This window comes from Panicum virgatum, chromosome 4K (genome assembly GCF_016808335.1).
Source record: "Panicum virgatum strain AP13 chromosome 4K, P.virgatum_v5, whole genome shotgun sequence".
NCBI classification, from domain to species: Eukaryota; Viridiplantae; Streptophyta; class Magnoliopsida; order Poales; family Poaceae; genus Panicum; species Panicum virgatum.
The window spans coordinates 16,424,370-16,444,767 of NC_053139.1; the positions used below are offsets into that span (position 1 = coordinate 16,424,370).

Here is a 20,398-nt window from a genome sequence, read left to right on the forward strand (position 1 = left end):
TTTTATTGATTAATATTCATTCTGTTTTTTTCAGCTTTTTTGTTAACATTTGCTCAACTGATATCTCTATGCTCTGAGAATAAATCTGCACCACCTCCAGAACCTCATGCTGACACATCATTTCTGGATTCAGACAAGTCTATTATCAAACCAATTTCAGTTAATGACCATGTTCAAGAAGGCCCTCTTCCAGAAAAGTCTGCTGGCAAAGCATTGTCACTTAATGAACATGTTCTACTTGTCTGTTCAAAGAGCAAATATCCTTGTACTTCTGCTCAAAAGCATTCAATTGACCCTTCAGCTTCTTTTGACCTGATAACTGAAAGTTGCATGTCACCTGTTTACAATAATCAACCTGTTCAACCACTTTCTGACGCAAAATGTTCTTCAATGGATACTATTTTAGCTCAACAGTATGAAGACTGTGCAATTCAAGCTGAGGCAAACTTTCAGTTACAGCTTGTAAATAATCTTGCATCAAAATTCACCGCGTGCAGTTAAATGATAAATGCTGAAGAATACTTGAACAACAAGTTTGCTACATCTTTGCAAGGACAATCTTCTAGGTCTGAAATTCCAATTATTATTGCAACTGATGTTGAACGGTACTTTTATGATAAATTTACCTTTGACATTCCAAACAACATGCAAAGGTATGTAGATGATATTTACTGCTTTTTTGCTGTAGAGAACCTTCTTATTATAGATTTGTCCAAATAAAATTTTGTATTACTTTTTTTTTGCAGCAAACACATTTTTCAAGTTGATGATGTTTGGATCGATAAACGGACACTAGCTCTATCAAGGAGATCTGATTGCTGGTTTAATTCTTTTGCTATGTCTGCATTCTGCAAAATGTTCAATCATGAGTAGAAAGAGAGGTTGAAGCTTAAGCAACGAAATCTGGATGAACTTACATACTTTTATATGAACAAAAAGATTGCTGTATGTTTACTTCACTTCGTTCATTTTTTTTCAATTATAGTTTCAATATACGGTCTAATTTTATTTTTTACATTTCATATGGACATGATCTGTTAATGACAAATTCTCTTTTTCATAATGATGTCAGATTATATTTCACTGAATCTTATATTGGTATTAAACTCGACGTTGTTGACCATGTAAGGGCCAAATTCTGCTCATGATCAATCTATCCACTTCCATGCAACAATTTTCAAACATTTATTTCTTGCTGTATTGGTTGTAGGCTCACTATCCCATGACCCTTCATTAGATCATTATACACTATTTCTTAGGCACTTCAACATTTTATTTGTCTGATAGTCAACTATTCTTTATGGTTGTATCAACATTGGTAAAAAACTACTTCAACATTATCCCAATAATCATCTGCTATAGTCAGAAATATATGTTTTGTTGTTCGATTGCTGTCGCACATATATGCAATACTTCAACATATATGCTTTGTTGTCAGAATCATTTCTGTTGGATTTATGTTGTTTTTTTCTTTAGGTCTTTGTTCCTTGTGTTCACAACCAACAGTTGTTTGTTGTGGTGGCTAATTTCAAGCAAAAGAGATTTGACATACTGAACTCAGATTATGAAACTGGAGATTATCAACACATTATTAACACAGTGATGTACAACTTCAAGTGCTTGTTTCTCCTTGCTTATCCTCACTGTATTCACTTTAACATAAGAGATTTCAAGCCTTGCTATGTTTTTGTGCCAAAATAGAAATTCATGTTATATACTACTTTCCAGACACCTTTCTATTCAATCTTGATGAGTTCATTATTCATAATTTTTTTATAAAATTCTTTATTTTTTATACAGGTATGACTCAGGTATATTTATTCTCAGATTTATGCAGAGTTATGATGGAACAACTGTTCAAAAAATTTCAAATGTATGATTTCTTACCGGTGCTAATAGTTATGTACATTACAAAGTTCAAATTGTCCATTGCAAATCTAATTCAAGTATTTTTTATCTTCATTGTTAATACTTATGTACATTACAGGTTGATTTACTACCTCTTCGGCAGAAGTTTCTCTTCCAACTTCTATCTTATAAACACAACAAGTTCGTTGATAGATTCATTGAATTGCTAGTATAGACATTCGAAGGTATGATCACTATTTAGCATTGATTGCAAATGAAAAAACAATTCATTTCAAATAAATCAACATCTTGGAAAACTAAACAAACATTTTTTTAATTCTAAGTGAACATTTCTATAAACTTGTTTCAACATTTCTACTTTTTTTCTTTGAACTGTATGTAATTCATTTCTTTTTTTCGTAAACAGGCTATAAATGTTGCATGACAACGCCTTTGGATTTAGTGTACTACTGCATGTTTCATCCTGGTGCCACTTTTTTCTCAAGTACTACAAGCGTCTTCACATTCAGTTCTAGAATGTAAACTGTATGTAATATGTCTAGACTACAATTGAGTCTATACTACTCTGTTGTAGAATTCAGATCTAAAGATTGTAAACTCTGGTCAAACCAAAAATTTGAAGTTACGTGTGCTGCAGTTAAACTTTCAACTTCAAGTTTGAAGTTTGAACTTTAGTTTTGAAGTTGTGTCAGTCCCCACCCGTTACTTCCCCTTCTAACCACGTTCCCCGAAAAACGTCTTATGTACAAGAAATAACCACGTGTCGTTATTTCTGATGTTACTCGACAAAAAAAAGTCAAGCGCGCCCACTCAAAGAAGTGAAATCAATTTTCGAAACTAACAGATGATATAACATGACAACAAAAAAGTCTAGCGCGCATGTAACGGAACAGAACGGAAACTGACGGTGCTTGGGGTGGGAATGTCGTTCGTGGGCCGAAATAGTTTTATTGGGCTTTATAGTTATGTTGGTTATCCCTTCCGGTACACATATAGGAGCCCGGGATTGGTGGGGTGGGGGCGCCGCGAGGCCAGACGAAGGGCGCGGCGCGGCGTCCCCTAGCATCGCCACGACGACACCACCGCCGCGGGCACCTCTCCCCATCTCCTCTTCCTCCTCAGCCTCGCGCGTGTGCTGCCGCATAGGCGCCAAATGCGAGCCGGCTTCGGAGGAGACTCGCGCCGCTCGTACCGCTGCTTCGCTCCGCTCGTCGGTTCGAGCAATAATGGGTGCGGTCGCAGTTGATTTTGGTTCAATTTCTCTCGACGATGGGACATTTTTTTTTCAACTTAAGCTTTGCAGGTACAGCATGATCTCAGTTCTCATTGTTTGCAGATTCAAAGGGCAATCCATTTAGCTTCGCCTTGACAAGCCTCGCAAGTGGCGACGGTGGCAGCTACGGCAGCTACTACAGCCTCGCTGCGCTCGAAGACGAGCGAATCGGTAATCTAACATCCCAAATCGAAATCATTCTTTGGTCACAACCAGTCGCATAGTTCAGTCAATCCATCTGGTATTGCAATATGCAAAGCTGCATTTTGTGTGCCTCGGGAAGCATGCAAAGTAGTGATGAAGGAATGGTACACAATAGTAGTCCTTCAGTCGTTGCTTCCATGAAGTAAAGACAATGCTGCGTACATCTGAAAGGATGACCCCTGACAGACCCAGTGCTTGGTTGTCGCTTTCCAGACAAATTGCCATACACAGTCCTAGTGCTCCTCGAATCTGCAATACGCAACTGTGATGGGTTCCAAATAACAAAGGATGATGTCGAGAAGATCATGGACTGGGAGAAGACGTCAGACGAGCAAGTTGAGATACCATTCAAGCCTGGGCGTGTGATTCTGCAGGTATACATACATGTCTTGAACATCATATTTGATTCCCATATAGAAATCTACTCCATGTGCAGGGTTTTGTAATGATATCCTGAAATTAGGATTTCACCGGTGTACCAGTCCTTGTTGACTTTGCAAGCATGCGGGATGAAATGTGCCGATTAGGTGATGATCCTGATAAGATTAATCCAATGGTATGTCTTGTCTTATCTTTTTTTTTTCTGGCAAGAATCCAATTTTTCTTTGTATAGTAATACTTAGTTCTGCACTTGTGCGTTCAGGTTCCGGCCGACCTTGTAATTGATCACTCAGTGACTGCCGATGTGGTGAGGTCGGAAAGTGCAGTACAGGCCAACATGGAACTGGAGTTTGAGAGGAACAAGGAGCGGTTTGCCTGTCTCAAATGGGGGTCTACTGCATTTCACAACATGCTTATCATACCTCCTGGCTCTGGCATTGTTCATCAGGTAAAAGTCAATGTCCATGATTTAATCATTCAAATTCATTTGTGATCATTTCTTGCTATCTAGTGTAGGTAAATCTTGAGTATCTTGGGAGAGTTGTTTTTAACACAAATGGCCTACTTTATCCTGATAGTGTTGTGGGGACTGATTCTCGCACTACAATGATTAATGGACTTGGAATTCTTGGTTGGGGAGTTGGAGGAATTGATGCCGAGGCAGCTATGCTTGGTCAGGTAAATGATGAAATATTTTACAACTAAGTTGTCTGTCATCTTGTTATTCATTTTGTCTTGTAACATGCTCACTATGTTACCTGCCAACTTATTATTCATTTTTTCTTGCATATGTGATCAGCCGATGAGCATGGTATTGCCTGGTGTTGTGGGATTCAAGCTATATGGAATACTAAGGAATGGGGTCACAGCAACGGATCTAGTTCTAACAGTTACCCAAATGCTGCGAAAACATGGTGTTGTTGGAAAGTTTGTTGAGTTCTATGGTATTAATTCTGAGAGCATCTATAAATTTTTTCATTCTTTTTTTTTTGCCTTGCAACCTTCTAACAATCTCAATGTAGGCAGAGGTCTGGCAGAACTTGCATTAGCTGATAGAGCAACTATAGCAAATATGGCACAAGAGTATGGAGCGACTGCTGGTTTCTTTCCAGTTGACCATATTAGCTTAGAATATCTCAAAATGACAGGAAGAAACGACGAAACTGTGAGTATCATGTTATATTTCTATTCTGTAACTATGCAGCATCTACTTCATAACCTTGTGTAATGGAGATTTACAAATAGATACTTCAATGTTGTGCTGATTGTTAATGACATATTGTGTAGTGAGAACATTATGTGATACTATATTCTTGTTTGGTATTAATAAATTAATAATATTCAAATGTTAGGTATCAATAATAGAAGCCTACCTGCGTGCAAACAAAATGTTTGTGGATCATGATGAAGTAAGTTTAATTCTTCAACCTTCTCCATGAACACAAGGGACGATTTTTGATCTCCTATTGGATTATAATTTATCAGCCACAAATAGAACGTATGTACTCATCATGCCTAGAACTGGATCTGAGAAATGTTGAGCCATGTGTTTCAGGTCCAAAGAGGTAATTTCTGCAGTTACTATGTGGTTTCTTTAATTCGCATATACAGTTCTAATGCAAAGCTCTACAATTGCAGACCTCATGACCGAGTCCCTTTAAAGGACATGAAAACAGACTGGCAGGCATGTCTGGCCAACAAAGTTGGTTTCAAGGTACGGAAATCAACAACACACTGCCAACTTTCCTGATTACTGTGTGCTAATTTAAATACTTCTCCAGTCAAAATTAGTTGACATTTCAGACGGTCAAATTGGCCTGAAGTTAATCCTTTTTGGCTCTTCTAAATGTGAACTAATCCTGACTGGAGGGAGTACTTCTTGATCACTAGATTATATGTTGAATTCTGTTACAATTCACAAGGGTTTAAGTAGTGAATTGTGACATAATATCTTCACTTCTATAAAAAAACATGGTGGTACTGGTCGTTGGTTTCACATAAGGATCTTATGTGTAATGATGATCTATAAAACAAACACAATATGTTTTCATCTACTTATGTGTGCCTGAGAATACATAGATGACCTTCCATGTTTTACTTATTTAATTTCTGTGTCTGAATTATTTTTTTCTCGAACACGCAGGAGAGCTGCGTATCAATATATTAAGAAGAATAAAGGGAAAAGAGCCCCAAAGAGTTACAGAAAAAAGGGCCTGTAACTACGCTAGTCAACTATTACAAGAAAAAAGAAACAGGCTAGACCAAACAACCAAGACCCGTATCACCTAGGTGACAGCAACTGCTGGGGCGAGGAGATGAGAGATTCCTCGAGCTCCAGCAATAGACCATTGTCTCGCCTTCTCTTTGATTGATGCAGCAACATATGCCAGAATAGGAGAAATTCCATCGAACACACAACGGTTGCGATGATTCCACAAGGACCATGAAACTAGGGTGATAATGGAATTGAGGCCTTTCTGATTTTGCCCAGTAACCCTGCTGCTCGCAGCAGCCCACCATTCCACAAAGGACATGTCCACAACCTGTGGTGCCAGTGTTTCCAGGCCAAGGTCTTGTAAGACAGTGAACCAGATTTGCCGACTGAATACACAAGTTACTAAAAGATGATCAATTGTTTCCCCTGCTTGAGCACAAAGGGGGCAGGAGGCCGGGTGGTCTAGTCCCTTTCTTGCCAATCTGTCAGCTGTCCAGCATTTCTTGTGGGCCACTGTCCAAAGGAAGAATTTGCATTTGCTAGGAACCCAGGTTTTTCAGATTCTTTCCCAAGGTTCAAAATGAATAGATCCAATGAAGAGAGCTTCATATGCAGACTTTGTAGTGAAATTGCCCGAGGCGGAGAAACTCCAAATGTGAGTGTCCTCAATCTCTGATTGCAGCTCAACTCCCTCTAGGAGGTCCCAAAGCTGCAAGTATTCAGCGAGGACTTCCAGTGTAAGAGCTCCTTTTATATCCAAGATCCAACTTCTGTTTTCAAGAGCATCAGATACTTTCCTTTTTCTTCCTCTAGCAGTCACAGCATTGAACAGGTGTGGGTAGTGAGTTTCTAGACTCTGATCAGTCAACCACCTATCCTTCCAAAATATTGTGTTCTTGCCATTTCCTACTACAGTTACAATAGCTGCATCAAAAAATGCTTGCACTTGATGTTGAGCTTTGACAGGCAGGAAGGCCCATGTTTTGTCAAGTTCAGTTTTTTGTAGCTAGAGCCATCTCAGTCTTAGTGACCATCCTAGGTGCTAGAGGTGAGAGATGCCTAACCCACCAAGAAACCATGGTCTGGTGACTTTGGGCCAAGCAACGAGGCAGTGTCCTCCTCTCACATCTCTCCTCCCCTTCCAAAGGAAACCTCTTCTAATCTTGTCAATGGATTTCAGCGCCCGAGCAGGAAGGTCCACTGCTAGCAGCAGATAGACCATCATAGAAGTTAGCACAAATTGGACCAGAGTGCATCTACCAACTCTTGTGAGAAGATCAGCTTTCCAGCCAGGAAGCCTGTCAGCAATCCTATCAACAATGGGCTGAACCTGTGCATTAGTTAGTTTGTGGGGGGATAATGGTACTCCAAGATATTTGCAGGGGAATTCTGAGATCTGGCAGGGAATATGATTCTGCAATATCATTGTTTGTTCCTCCGAGCATTGGATGGGGTGAACGCTACTCTTTTGTACATTTGTCTTGAGCCCAGAAGCTTCCCCAAACAGTTGCAGGATGTCAAGGGTGATTCTGATATCACTAGCGGATGGTTGTAGGAAAATTACCACATCATCAGCATAGAGGGAGATACGATGTTGCAGCGCTCTACGAGCCAGAGGCTGGAGGAGTTCTTCTTCAGATGCTTTCTCAATTAATCTGCACAAGACATCCATGACCAAGATGAAGAGCATTGGGGATAGCGGGTCTCCTTGTCTCAGACCCCGACGAAGAGCAATTCTTTCCCCAGGGCAGCCATTCAAGAGAATTTGGGTTGAAGAGGTGGCTAATAGTCTGCTAATAATGTCACACCAGATGGGACCAAACCCCAACCTTTGCAACACCTCCAAGAGAAAGGGCCAGGAGACTGAGTCAAAAGCCTTGGTAATATCTAGCTAGCTAACAGGCTTGCTGGTCGGCTTGATCAAATGTGTCTGAATTATATATTTAATTTTTAAGAAAATAATATTTGTAAACATGATTAGCTCAATCTTTGGAGCCTAAAACTTATACTTTCTATGAAAAATCAATTCCAATGCATGGGCTACTGGCTGGTATCAATGCCAACATATAAGTTTAATGTTTACTTCTGTTAGGTCAAAATTATGCCTTTTGTACTGCCTTTCCAATCAGTAATCTACCCCTGGAGTTCAATATATTTTTATGTTCATATTCACAAAAACTTGTAAGAAATGGAATATAGCTTGGCATAATTGAAGTTAAAATCTAGCTCCATTTTTATGAGTATACATTATATGTTGTGTTTCTCCCTTTGGAGTCAGTGTAACCAAACTTTTGTCCACAGGTTGAAGGTCCTTTAACCTTTTTATAAAGATTTTTTGTTTTAGTTGATGTTGAAAAGATCATGTTCTCTGTTTCAGGGTTATGGTATCCCAAAGGATTTGCAGGAGAAAGTTGTGAAGTTTGATTTCCATGGGCAAACTGCAGAGATTAAACATGGAAGCATTGTGATAGCTGCTATCACAAGCTGCACAAACACATCTAACCCTACTGTCATGATAACTTCTGGGTTGGTTTGGTTGCAAGGAAAGCTTGTGAGTTGGGCCTTGAGGTCAGTACTTGATATAATTATGCATCTTTGTTCGATAATCAATTGAATTGCCCACATTCCTGAGGTCCTATCTCTGCTGGGATACATACCAACTAGTAAATTTGTTTGGCCAGGTCTCAAACCATGGATTAAAACAAGTCTTGCACCAGGATCAGGAGTTGTTACCAAATATCTGCTTAGGAGGTTTCCCTTTTACAAATTCACTCAAAATAGCTGATGCAATTTCTTCTTTGCTCTTTTTATCTAGAAATTCCTTAACTTAATAGAAGTGGATGCAATGATTATATGGTACAGTGGTTTGCTGAAATACTTGAGCGACCTAGGTTTTAATTTGGTGGGGTATGGCTGCACCACTTGTATTGGCAACTCAGGAGATCTTGATGCTAGTGTTGCTGATGCAATAACAGAAAATGGTATGATCTTTTTACATGTTTTGTCTGTAACACCTGTAATTTCAAATCAGAAACCTAAATAAGTTTAATTAGATTTGTTGCAGGTTCGATAAGGTTTTATTTAATTTCTTCTGAGTTTAGAGCATTTATCGGGAATTAAATAAAATACTTAGCCATAAAATAAATATAAGGAAAATAGGTTTGTGCATCTCATGCTGCTTTGCATCTTTTATTTGTTTGGCGTTCAATTTAAATTCGAATCTTTGTGTTTGAATTTGAATTCAAAGAGTTTGAACTGTTTCAGAAAAATGCAAAAGCTTTTCTCTTTCTCCCCTCTTTCAGCCCAGCCCAGCTCTCTCTTTTTCTTTTTCTCCCGCAGCCCAGGAAGCCCTGCCGGCCTGTTTCCCCTTTCTTTTCCCCAGCCCGGCCCGCTTCACCTCCCTCCCCTCCTTCTCTCTCTGACGCGGGGGACCCGCCCGTCATCCCCGAGCTCGGGATGGGCCGGGACTCTCCCCGAGTCCGAGCGCCGCCCGCGCCCTGCCGCGGCCTTCGTGGCCCGCACGCCAAGGGCCCGAGTCCGCCCCTATATAAACCCGCCCCGCGCCCCCTTGAACCCTACCCCGAAGCCGCCGCCTTCTGCCTCGCGAAACCCTAGCAAGCGCCGCCGCCATTGTTGGGAGCTCGGAGCTCTCCGCGACGCCGCCACTCCGCTGTCTTCCCGTCGACGTCAAGCCCTCCAGGAGTTTCGCGCCGAGGTAGTGAAGCGCGCGGGCCTGTTTTCCCCTGCTCTCTCGCTCTGCTTCGCCCGCGCTAGCTTGCCGGAGTTCCGCCGGGCCTGCTCGCCGCCACAAGCCCGCTCCACTCGCCTAGGCTCTGCGCCGATGCCCTAGATCGGTTCGCGAAGTCGCGCTCGTGCCTCCAGTTTTTGCTGTGCTCGAATCGAGCCCCGGACGGCCGTTCCAGCCAAGTCCGGCCATCCCGCCGCCGCGCGCCGCCATCTAATCTCGCCGCCGGTGCTCTACGCCGCCGCCTGCACCGCCTGAGCCGCTCTGTGCCGTCCGATCTCGATCCGTCGGCCCAGATTAGATCTAACCCAAGTCAAAGAAACCCATACCGGTCAACAATGTTAGTTTTGCACATAAGCCCCTCTGTTTTTCCAAAATAAACCCGCCGTCCTACACAGTTGAAAAGATTTTGCAAAATAGCCCTTTTCTTTTATGTTTTAACCCCTGAGTATAAGGTTTAATTATGTTTTAGCTCTTAAACCATGTTTTAGCCATAACTTTCTCGTTTAAAATCCGTTTTTGACGATTCTTGCGCCCACGCGATCGTTGCAACGTGTACAACGCAATTAACCTCGTTTTGTACTGTTTATATTTTTTGGTGTACTGTTTCTTATTGTTTGTACTTATTTGCTTGTATGTGCGTGTTTGGTGCGATAGACGATCCGCAATTCAAGGAGCAACATCAAGATCAAGGCTTTGAAGGACCGGACCAGCAGCAGTTTGAGGAAGGCAAGTGGATCCTTGATCATGCTTTTGACCCATGAAATCACCAAATCAATCACATTTACTTTTATGTACATGCATGTGTCTATAATATGATGGGAACCGAACTAAGGATGTGCCTAGCTTTGTTTACCTTTATCCTTGATCAACTTGGGTTTAATTTCATGTTGGGTAGCTATGCTAGTTGCTATACTTTGGTTATGGTTGGTTAATGCTATACTTGTTTTACTTCATATTCATGATGGCTTAATGTTGTTAATCAAGATCATATGTGTTAATTGGAACATGGAGAACCACCCAAGAAAACAGTGCAACCACAATACTATATGGCTCTGGTCTTGGCTGAATAATTGGAAACTCTAGCTTGTGACAATCTTACCGAAAGGGCAAGAAGGGATGCATCTTTGTCTATAGCTCTGTCCTCTTAAGTAGTGTAGACCTGGCCAAGGCGTCACTCTTATTAGGAAGTGGTATGGCCGCTTTGCCTTGAAATCTTAGCAGATTGTCATGGGTTAGGGAATTTTTGTAAAGGCCTCGTAGCGTCCCTATGCAGTCATACCTAAGAAAGTGTGATATGGTGCTTGGCCCGCACTTGCATGGTTGGGTTTAAAGTTCTTTTAACTTTTATGCGAATTGTGGTGAAAGTGTACAACCTCTGCAGAGTGTAAAACTGATATATCAACCGTGCTCACGGTCACGAGCGGCTTGGACCCTCACATGATAATTGAACTTGAAGTTGATCTAAATCGATGTTCTTACTTATGGTTACGTTGTTTATTTTCATATATGCTTATCTTGTGGGTTTAATGGTATATACTTATGTCTAGTTAATTCTTGCTAATAAAACATGATCAACTAAAAGTGCTGAGTGCAGTTAAACCGTGTCAGTTATTCCTTGAATTAGCCTTGCATGTATATTATAGTTATTTCACTACCACTTGTTGAGTACCAACCATAAGTGTACTCACTCTTGCATACGTGCTGCTCAGACCACAACCAAAATTGTCCGGAGTATCCAGAAGACTTCGAGGATTTCTAGGCGTATGTCTCCCAGTCATCTGCCTGTGTTGAAGAAGATTCCGCTGCTACTCTATAGACGTTTATTTATTCGCTTAAGACATTCGGTTTTGTATTTAAGTCTTTAATACTCTCTTTACGCTTGCACTCGTTGTGATATTTACTTTATTGTCAATCGTATATGTGTAAACTAATCCTGGCGCACATATGACATGCATTCGGTTTGCCTTTATAAACCGGGTGTGACAGAAGTGGTATCAGAGCGGTGTTAACTGTAGGACGTTAGCCTAGATAGAAATGGTCGAAAATTAAGGTCTATCTTGCTTAGCAACCATGCTCTTTCATGCTTGTTTGCTTAATCCTTATTGATAGCTTTTATCTCATCTTTGATCGCATACTTGTCTTTCTTTCAAGTATGTCTAACCAAAACCTTTCTATCATGTTCATCAGATGGCCAGAACCAAGCAGACTGCCCGCAAGAGTACTGGAGGTCGTGTCTTCCCCCGTCGTACCGATCCAGCACCCGCTGAGCCAGTACCTGCCCCAACGTCTGCTCCAGTACCAGCTCAGCCGGAAGAAGAGGTCGAGGAAGTACCCGGAGGAAGAGGTCGAGGAAGTACCCGGGAGGGATTACTTCTTCGCAGAGGACCAAGACGTCAACATCCGGGAAGTCGATGCGGACGGAAACATACAACCATTTCTACCATCGCCGACGCCAGCACACGATTTAGGCCCGCCACTGGCCTATTTCGAAACTCAGGTTCCAGTAGCCGCCGTCGCTGGAGAAGGACAAGAGGATAACGGTGACATCCAGTACGAGGGCTACTATGGAGGAGGCATGTGGGAAGACTCTGATGCAGAGGAGGAGCCCCTGGAGATGTCAGAGGATGAAGTCCCAGCACCACCACCTGCATCTCCTGCTCCAGCAGCTCCAGCACCTGCATCAGCTGGAGGAGACCCGGAAGACCCAGAGGACCCAGACGACGAGGATGATGATGAAGATGATCAGGATGACGGCCCGCCGGAAGAAAGGGCACCGTACTGCGTCTACACCTCGTTCAACGAGGAGGGTCACTTCCCCCTACTGCTACGGGACGTGCTGGAGGAGCTTCACAACCCCGTGGCTCCCATGTATGAGACATGGCACTATGAAGACCCTGCGCTCGGCGACTACTACATCACCCGGGTCCACATTAGGGTGAATAATGGGCCCCGAGGCATGAGGACTGTCTCCGCGCACGACTCCTCCACACCCCTGGCGACCTACCGTGCCGCAGTCAGCCGTGCCGCAATTCAGGGAGCACCACATACCCGAGGGCGTAATGAAACTCAAGAGGCAGGAGTTCCTAGCTCTAAAGCAAGGAGGGATGTCCGTGAGCGAGTATCGGGACAAGTTCATCCAGCTGTCCCGCTATGCCCCCGCAGATGTGGCCACAGATGGACAGAAGCAAGACCAATTCAGGCTAGGGTTGAATGCACCTATCAGGTATTAGTTGCTGGTGCATACCTTTGATAGCTTCCAGAAGCTGATAGACAATGCCATCTCAGTGGAGAATGCTCGCAAGGAGATGGGCGAGTAGAAGCGGAAGTTCGAGTCACAAGGCTAGTCCAGCAGCTCGCGCCCTCGCTTTGGGCCCCCGCAAGGAAACCAGTACCGCCCAGGAGGACAGAATGTCAGTTTTGGGCAGAATCAGTATCAACACCAGTGCCCAGCTCAGCAGAACCAGCAGAATTAGCAGTAAGCTCAACGCACCACCCCTCAGCAGAACCGCCAGAACACCCTTGCAGGCACTCCTGTGAGGAACAATAACACAACCCCTACTGGGGTCATCGTGTGTTTCAGGTGTGGTAGACATGGTCACTATGCGAGCCATTGCCCCAATAATCCCCAGAACACTCCAGCTCAGTCCAACACCAGTGGGCAGAGGCAGACTCCTCAACAGCAACAGCAGCAGCAGCAACCGAGGAACAACAACCAGACCCCACAGAGCAACAAAGGACAGCAAAACTACGTTCATGGGAGGGTAAACCATGTAGCCGCGGAGTCCACTCAGGAGGCACAGGACGTTGTGTTCGGTATGTTCCTAGTCAACTCAGCTCCTGCATCAGTTTTATTCGATTCTGGAGCAACGCATTCTTTTATATCTGCTCAGTTCGTACCCAAATATTCTATTCCCCTTTGCACTATGCCTAGAACCATGCTAGTAAATTCACCTGGGGGAAATATGAAGGCTATGTATCGGTGTTTTGGGGTTAGAATACAGATCATGGGCAGAGATTTTGTGGCAAATCCGATAGTTCTTGAGTCTAGTGGTATCAACATCATTCTTGGAATGGGATGGTTGACCAAGTATGATGCTGTCATTCAATGTGCCAAGAGATCAGTGCTCCTCACTAGCTCAGAAGGTGAAAGGTTTGAGTTTGTGGCGACCGTTCCAGCCGCTACTGACTGTACAGTGAATCAACTGCAACGCAATTCCATTGGAGATATCAGAGTGGTGTGTGAATATCCAGATGTCTTCCCTGATGATTTGCCAGGTATGCCACCTGAACGCGACATTGAATTTATCATAGGTCTCTTACCTAGTACTGCACCCATTGCTAAGAGGCCATATAGAATGTCTGTTGGTGAGTTAGAAGAACTTAAGGCACAGTTAAAAGAGTTATTGGATAAGAAGTTCATTCGTCCTAGCTCTTCACCTTGGGGAGCTCTAGTGATCTTTGTTGAGAAGAATGATGGTACACAAAGGATGTGTGTAGACTACAGGTCACTGAATGAAATCACTATTAAGAACAAGTATCCTTTGCCTCGTATAGAAGATTTGTTTGATCAGTTGAGAGGAGCCAAGGTATTCTCCAAGATTGACTTAAGGTCCGGGTATCATCAGCTCAGGATACGGCCATCAGATATTCCCAAGACTGCCTTCACTACAAGATATGGACTCTATGAGTATACAGTGATGTCATTCGGGTTGACCAATGCTTCAGCTTACTTCATGTATTTGATGAACAAGGTGTTTATGGAGTATCTCGACAAGTTCGTAGTGGTATTCATCGATGATATATTAGTGTACTCCAAGAATGAGGAAGAACATGAGGAACATCTAAGGCTTGTTTTGCAGAAGCTCAGGGAGAATCAGCTGTATGCTAAGTTTAGCAAGTGCGAGTTCTGGTTAGATGAGGTGTCATTTCTTGGGCACGTCATCACCAATGGAGGGATTGTTGTTGATCCAGAGAAGGTTAGAGATGTGTTGAAGTGGGAACCACCTCAGACAGTGTCAGAGATTCAGAGTTTCTTGGGACTTGCAGGCTACTACAGAAGATTTATAGAAGGCTTCTCCAAGATAGTGAAACCCCTTACCTCACTACTGGAGAAAGGAAAAGAGTTTGTATGGTCAGATGAGTGCAAAGCCAGTTTTGAGGAGTTGAGAAGACGGTTGACTACAGCACCAGTGTTGGCTATGCCAGATATTCACAAGAGCTTCGATATATATTGTGATGCATCCCGGCAAGGGCTAGGTTGTGTGTTGATGCAAGGGGGACATGTGATTGCTTTTGCGTCTCGTCAGTTGAGGAAGCATGAACAGAATTACCCCACTCACGACTTGGAATTGGCAGCCGTGATACATGCTTTGAAGATATGGAGGCCTTACCTGTTGGGACACCGATGTCAGATATATACTGATCACAAGAGTTTGAAGTACATCTTTACTCAGAATGACCTCAACCTGAGACAGAAGATGGTTAGAGCTCATAAAGGATTATGACCTAGAGATACATTACCATCCGGGAAAGGCCAACGTGGTTGCCGATGCTTTGAGTCGCAAGAGCTATGCCATTATGGCTAGGGTCAGTCAAATGCCACAGGAGTTGTGTTGGGAATTTGAGAAACTCAACCTTGGATTTGTGGGTCATACTGAAGGGATCACTATAGAAGTCGAGCCGACTCTTGAGCAAGAGATACGGAAGGGTCAGCTTGAGGATGACAAGATCAAGGAGATCAAGGAGTTGATAGAAAGAGGCAAGGCGCCTGATTTCACTGAGGATGAACAGGGAACTGTGTGGTTCAGAAATAGGATATGTGTGCCAGAGGTGGATCATTTGCGAGAGAAGATTCTAAATGAAGCCCATGATTCAGCATACTCGATTCACCCAGGCAGTACCAAGATGTACCAGGATTTGAAAGAAAGATATTGGCGGTATGGCATGAAGCGTGATGTTGCAGCTCATGTTGCTATATGTGATGTGTGTCAGAGAGTCAAGGCAGAACATCAGAGGTCAGTCAGTTTGTTGCAACCGTTGAAAATACCAGAATGGAAATGGGAAGAAATTGGCATGGATTTCATTGTGGGGTTACCACGTACAAAGGATGGCTATGATTCCATATGGGTTATCGTGGATAGTTTGACAAAGGTAGCTCACTTCATCCCAGTAAAGACTACTTATACAGGAGCCAAATTGGCAGAGTTGTATATATCCAGGATTGTCTGTCTACATGGGGTACCTAAGAAGATTGTGTCTGACAGAGGTACTCAATTCACATCTCGGTTTTGGCAGAAATTGCATGAGTCAATGGATACGAAGCTGAATTTTAGCTCAGCTTATCACCCGCAGACGGATGGACAGACAGAAAGGACCAATCAAGTGTTTGAGGATATGCTCAAAGCCTGCGCTCTAAAGCATGGAGGCAGTTGGGATAAGAGCTTGCCATATGCGGAGTTTTCGTACTTGAAGATGGCACCGTTTGAGACATTGTATGGTAGAAAGTGCAGGACTCCGTTGTATTGGTGTGAGACCGGAGAAAGCCAGTTGTTCGGCCCTGAGATCATTAAAGAGGTCGAACGACAGGTGCAAGTTGTCAGAGAGAATCTGAAAGTGGCACAGTCGAGGCAGAAGAGTTATGCAGACACTCGTCGTAGAGAGTTGACTTTTGAAGAAGGAGATTATGTGTATCTCAAAGTGTCACCTATCAGAGGTTTGCAGGTTCAAGGTTAAGGGAAAGTTATCACCTCGTTACATCGGACCATTCAAGATCTTGGCCCGGAAGGGTGAAGTAGCATATGAGTTAGAGCTACCGGCCCGGTTGTCCGATGTACACAACGTGTTCCATATATCGCCGTTGAAAAAGTGTTTGAGGGTGCCAGAGGAGGAATTGCCACTGGAAGAACTGAATGTGCAAGATGATCTGACTTATACCGAGTATCCGAATAAAATTTTGGACACACTAGAGAGAATTACTCGGAGTAAGAGGATACGGATGTGTAAGGTTCAGTGGAGTCATCATGCAGAGGATGAGGCAACTTGGGAAAGAGAAGAGTAACAGGCAGAATTCCCTCAGCTCTTTACTAGCCCAGCCGAATCTCGAGGACGAGATTCCTTTTAATTAGATTTGTTGCAGGTTCGATAAGGTTTTATTTAATTTCTTCTGAGTTTAGAGCATTTATCGGGAATTAAATAAAATACTTAGCCATAAAATAAATATAAGGAAAATAGGTTTGTGCATCTCATGCTGCTTTGCATCTTTTATTTGTTTGGCGTTCAATTTAAATTCGAATCTTTGTGTTTGAATTTGAATTGAAAGAGTTTGAACCGTTTCAGAAAAATACAAAACCTTTTCTCTTTCTCCCCTCTTTCAGCCCAGCCCAACTCTCTCTTTTTCTTTTTCTCCCGCAGCCTAGGAAGCCCCGCCGGCCCGTTTCCCCTTTTTTTTCCCAGCCCGGCCCGCTTCACCTCCCTCCCCTCCTCTCTCTGATGCGGGGGACCCGCCCATCATCCCCGAGCTCGAGACGGGCCGGGACTCTCCCCGAGTCCGAGCGCCGCCCGAGCCCTGCCGCGGCCTTCATGGCCCGCACGCCAAGGGCCCGAGTCCGCCCCTATATAAACCAGCCCCGCGCCCCCTTGAACCCTACCCCGAAGCCGCCGCCTCCTGCCTCGCGAAACCCTAGCAAGCGCCGCCGCCGTTGTTGGGAGCTCGGAGCTCTCCGCGATGCCACCGTTCCGCCGTCTTCCCGTCGACGTCAAGCCCTCCTGGAGTTTCGCGCCGATGTAGTGAAGCGCGCGGGCCTGTTTTCCCCCGCTCTCTCGCTCTGCTTCGCCCGCGCTAGCTCGCCGGAGTTCCGCCGGGCCTGCTCGCCGCCGCAAGCCCGCTCCGCTCGCCTAGGCTCTGCGCCGATGCCCTAGATCGGTTCGCGAAGTCGCGCTTTTGCCTCCAGTGCTTGATGTGCTCGAATCGAGCCCCGGATGGCCGTCCCGGCCAAGTCCGGCCATCCCGCCGCCACGCGCCGCCGCCTGCGCCGCCGCCCGCACCGCCGGAGCCGCTCTAAGCCGTCCGATCTCGATCCGTCGGCCCAGATTAGATCTAACCCAAGTCAAAGAAACCCATACCGGTCAACAGTGTCAGTTTTGCACATAAGCCCCTCTATTTTTCCAAAATAAACCCGCCGTCCTACGCAGTTGAAAAGATTTTACAAAATAGCCCTTTTCTTTTATGTTTTAACCCCTGAGTATAAGGTTTAATAATGTTTTAGCCATAACTTTCTCGTTTAAAATCCGTTTTTGACGATTCTTACGCCCACGCGATCGTTGCAACGTGTACAATAATTTAGTAACCTCTTTTTGTACTGTTTATATTTTTTGGCGTACTGTTTCTTATTGTTTGTACTTGTTTGCTTGTATGTGCGTGTTTGGTGCGATAGACGATCCGCAGTTCGAGGAGCAACATCAAGATCAAGGCTTCGAAGGATCGGACCAGCAGCAGTTTGAGGAAGGCAAGTGGACCCTTGATCATGCTTTTGACCCATGAAATCACCAAATCAATCACATTTACTTTTATGTACATGCATGTGTCTATAATATGATGGGAACCGAACTAAGGATGTGCCTAGCTTTGTTTACCTTTATCCTTGATCAACTTGGGTTTAATTTCATGTTGGGTAGCTATGCTAGTTGCTATACTTTGGTTATGGTTGGTTAATGCTATATTTGTTTTAATTCATGTTCATGATGGCTTAATGTTGTTAATCAAGATCATATGTGTTAATTGGAACATGGAGAACCACCCAAGAAAACAGTGCAACCACAATACCATATGGCTCTGGTCTTGGCTGAATAATTAGAAACTCTAGCTTGTGACAATCTTACCGTAAGGGCAAGGGGGGATGCATCGTTGGGTATAGCTCTGTCCTCTTAAGTAGTGTAGAGCTGGCCAAGGCATCATTCTTATTCGGAAGTTCCTACGAGGCAATCACAAATGGTAATCCCATGTGGAACAAGCTGAAAGTTCCAACTGCGGGTGTATACAGTTGGGATCCAAAATCAAGCTACATTCGTGAGCCGCGTTTCTTTAAAGGAATGAGTAGAACTCCACCTGGACCTCATAGTATAAAGGATGCTTACTGCCTGATGAGCTTTGGTGATAGTGTAACAACAGATCATATTTCACCAGCTGGGAGCATTCACAAGGACAGCCCTGCTGCCAAGTGCCAAGTATCTTGTTGAGCATGGTGTAAATCCCAAGGATTTTAATTCATATGGCAGCCATCGTGGAAACTATGAAGTAATGATGAGGGGAACATTTGGTAATATTCGGATTGTCAACAAGCTCTTGGAAGGGGAAGTTGACCAAAAACAGTTCATATTCCAACCGGAGAGAAACTTTATGTTTATGACGCTGCAATGGTTAGTGTACTCAAATTTCTGATCTTTTGAGCATTTCTCTGCTCTACAGCAAGTCATTTAGACATCTCATCTGTAGTTCTAGTTTTTGTATACTATTTTTGGCACTGCTAATTTGTTCTGTAAGTATGTCCATTGTTCTATCTGTAGAGATACAAAGCTAATGTGCAAGACACAATTGTATTGGCTGGTGCCGAATACAGGACTGGAAGCTCGAGGGACTGGGATGCAAAAGGCACTAAGCTGTTGGTATGGACTTCAGAAGGTATGCCTTTTTATGTTTATTCACTTATGTAGCTAATGCAACAGCGTAAATTTTATGGCAGGGTGTTAAGGCTGTGATTGCCAAGAGTTTTGAAAGAATTCATCGCAGCAATTTGGTTGGGATGGGAATAGTTCCTTTGTGCTCCAAGTCTGGAGAGGATATGGAGTCTCTTGGTTTAACTGGTCATGAGCAGTACACAATTCATCTTCCCAAAAGTGTGCGTGAAATGCGCCCTGGCCAGGATATTGTTGTTGCTACTAACACCGGAAAGTCATTCACATGCATTCTTCGCTTTGACACAGAGGTAAATGAAGCCTTTGCTTTTGATTACTTTATAGTTTGGGGAAATCCCTTCGCTGCCATTGCAATTTCCTGCAATCCCTTATTTGCAAAATTTTCAATGGCAAACAAAGATGATGCTGAAACAAACTTATACATCTGTAGATGCAGTTGCTGCCTTTTTTCAGTCAGGCTTATAGCTAACGTTGCTTTTTCATGTCAAAGAACTACAAGCTGAGAAGTTGTACGATATAATTTTGTGTAACCAACGACTTGCACATTGGAGTGCACTTTTTTATGCTAGTTAGTTTCCTCATGGAATCTATGACACCTAGGATTTAATTTGAGGATTCCTCTTACATGAATTTGTAGGTGGAGTTGGCTTACTTTGATCATGGGGGAATATTGCATTATGTTGTTCGGAAGCTTATCAGTTCAGAATGATAATTTTTTCAATCACATGCTCATGAGACACCAGGTCCAGAAATCTCTGTAATTCAGCGATCTGTTTGCTTGTATGTGTGCTCGGTATTGTTGTCAATCATGTGATGTTTCCCTTCTGTTCAATGTAGTAAGTGGCATGCATCTGATTACTGGTCAAAGCTTCTGGCATGTAATATCAAGTACCAAACAATATACTGATCAAAACAATACACAAAGTGTTGTTTCAAAACCCAAATTGAACTAAGCTTGCAACTATTTGATGTTATCGACTCATCAAGTCCAAATTTGATTACATACACCTTTATCAAG

General features: G+C 43.4%; 1 pseudogene; it reads left to right on the plus strand.

The window, feature by feature from the left end:
* The first annotated feature begins 2,875 nt into the window (after positions 1-2,875).
* On the plus strand, positions 2,876-18,657 carry LOC120703315 (annotated as a pseudogene).
* The last annotated feature ends 1,741 nt before the right edge of the window (positions 18,658-20,398 follow it).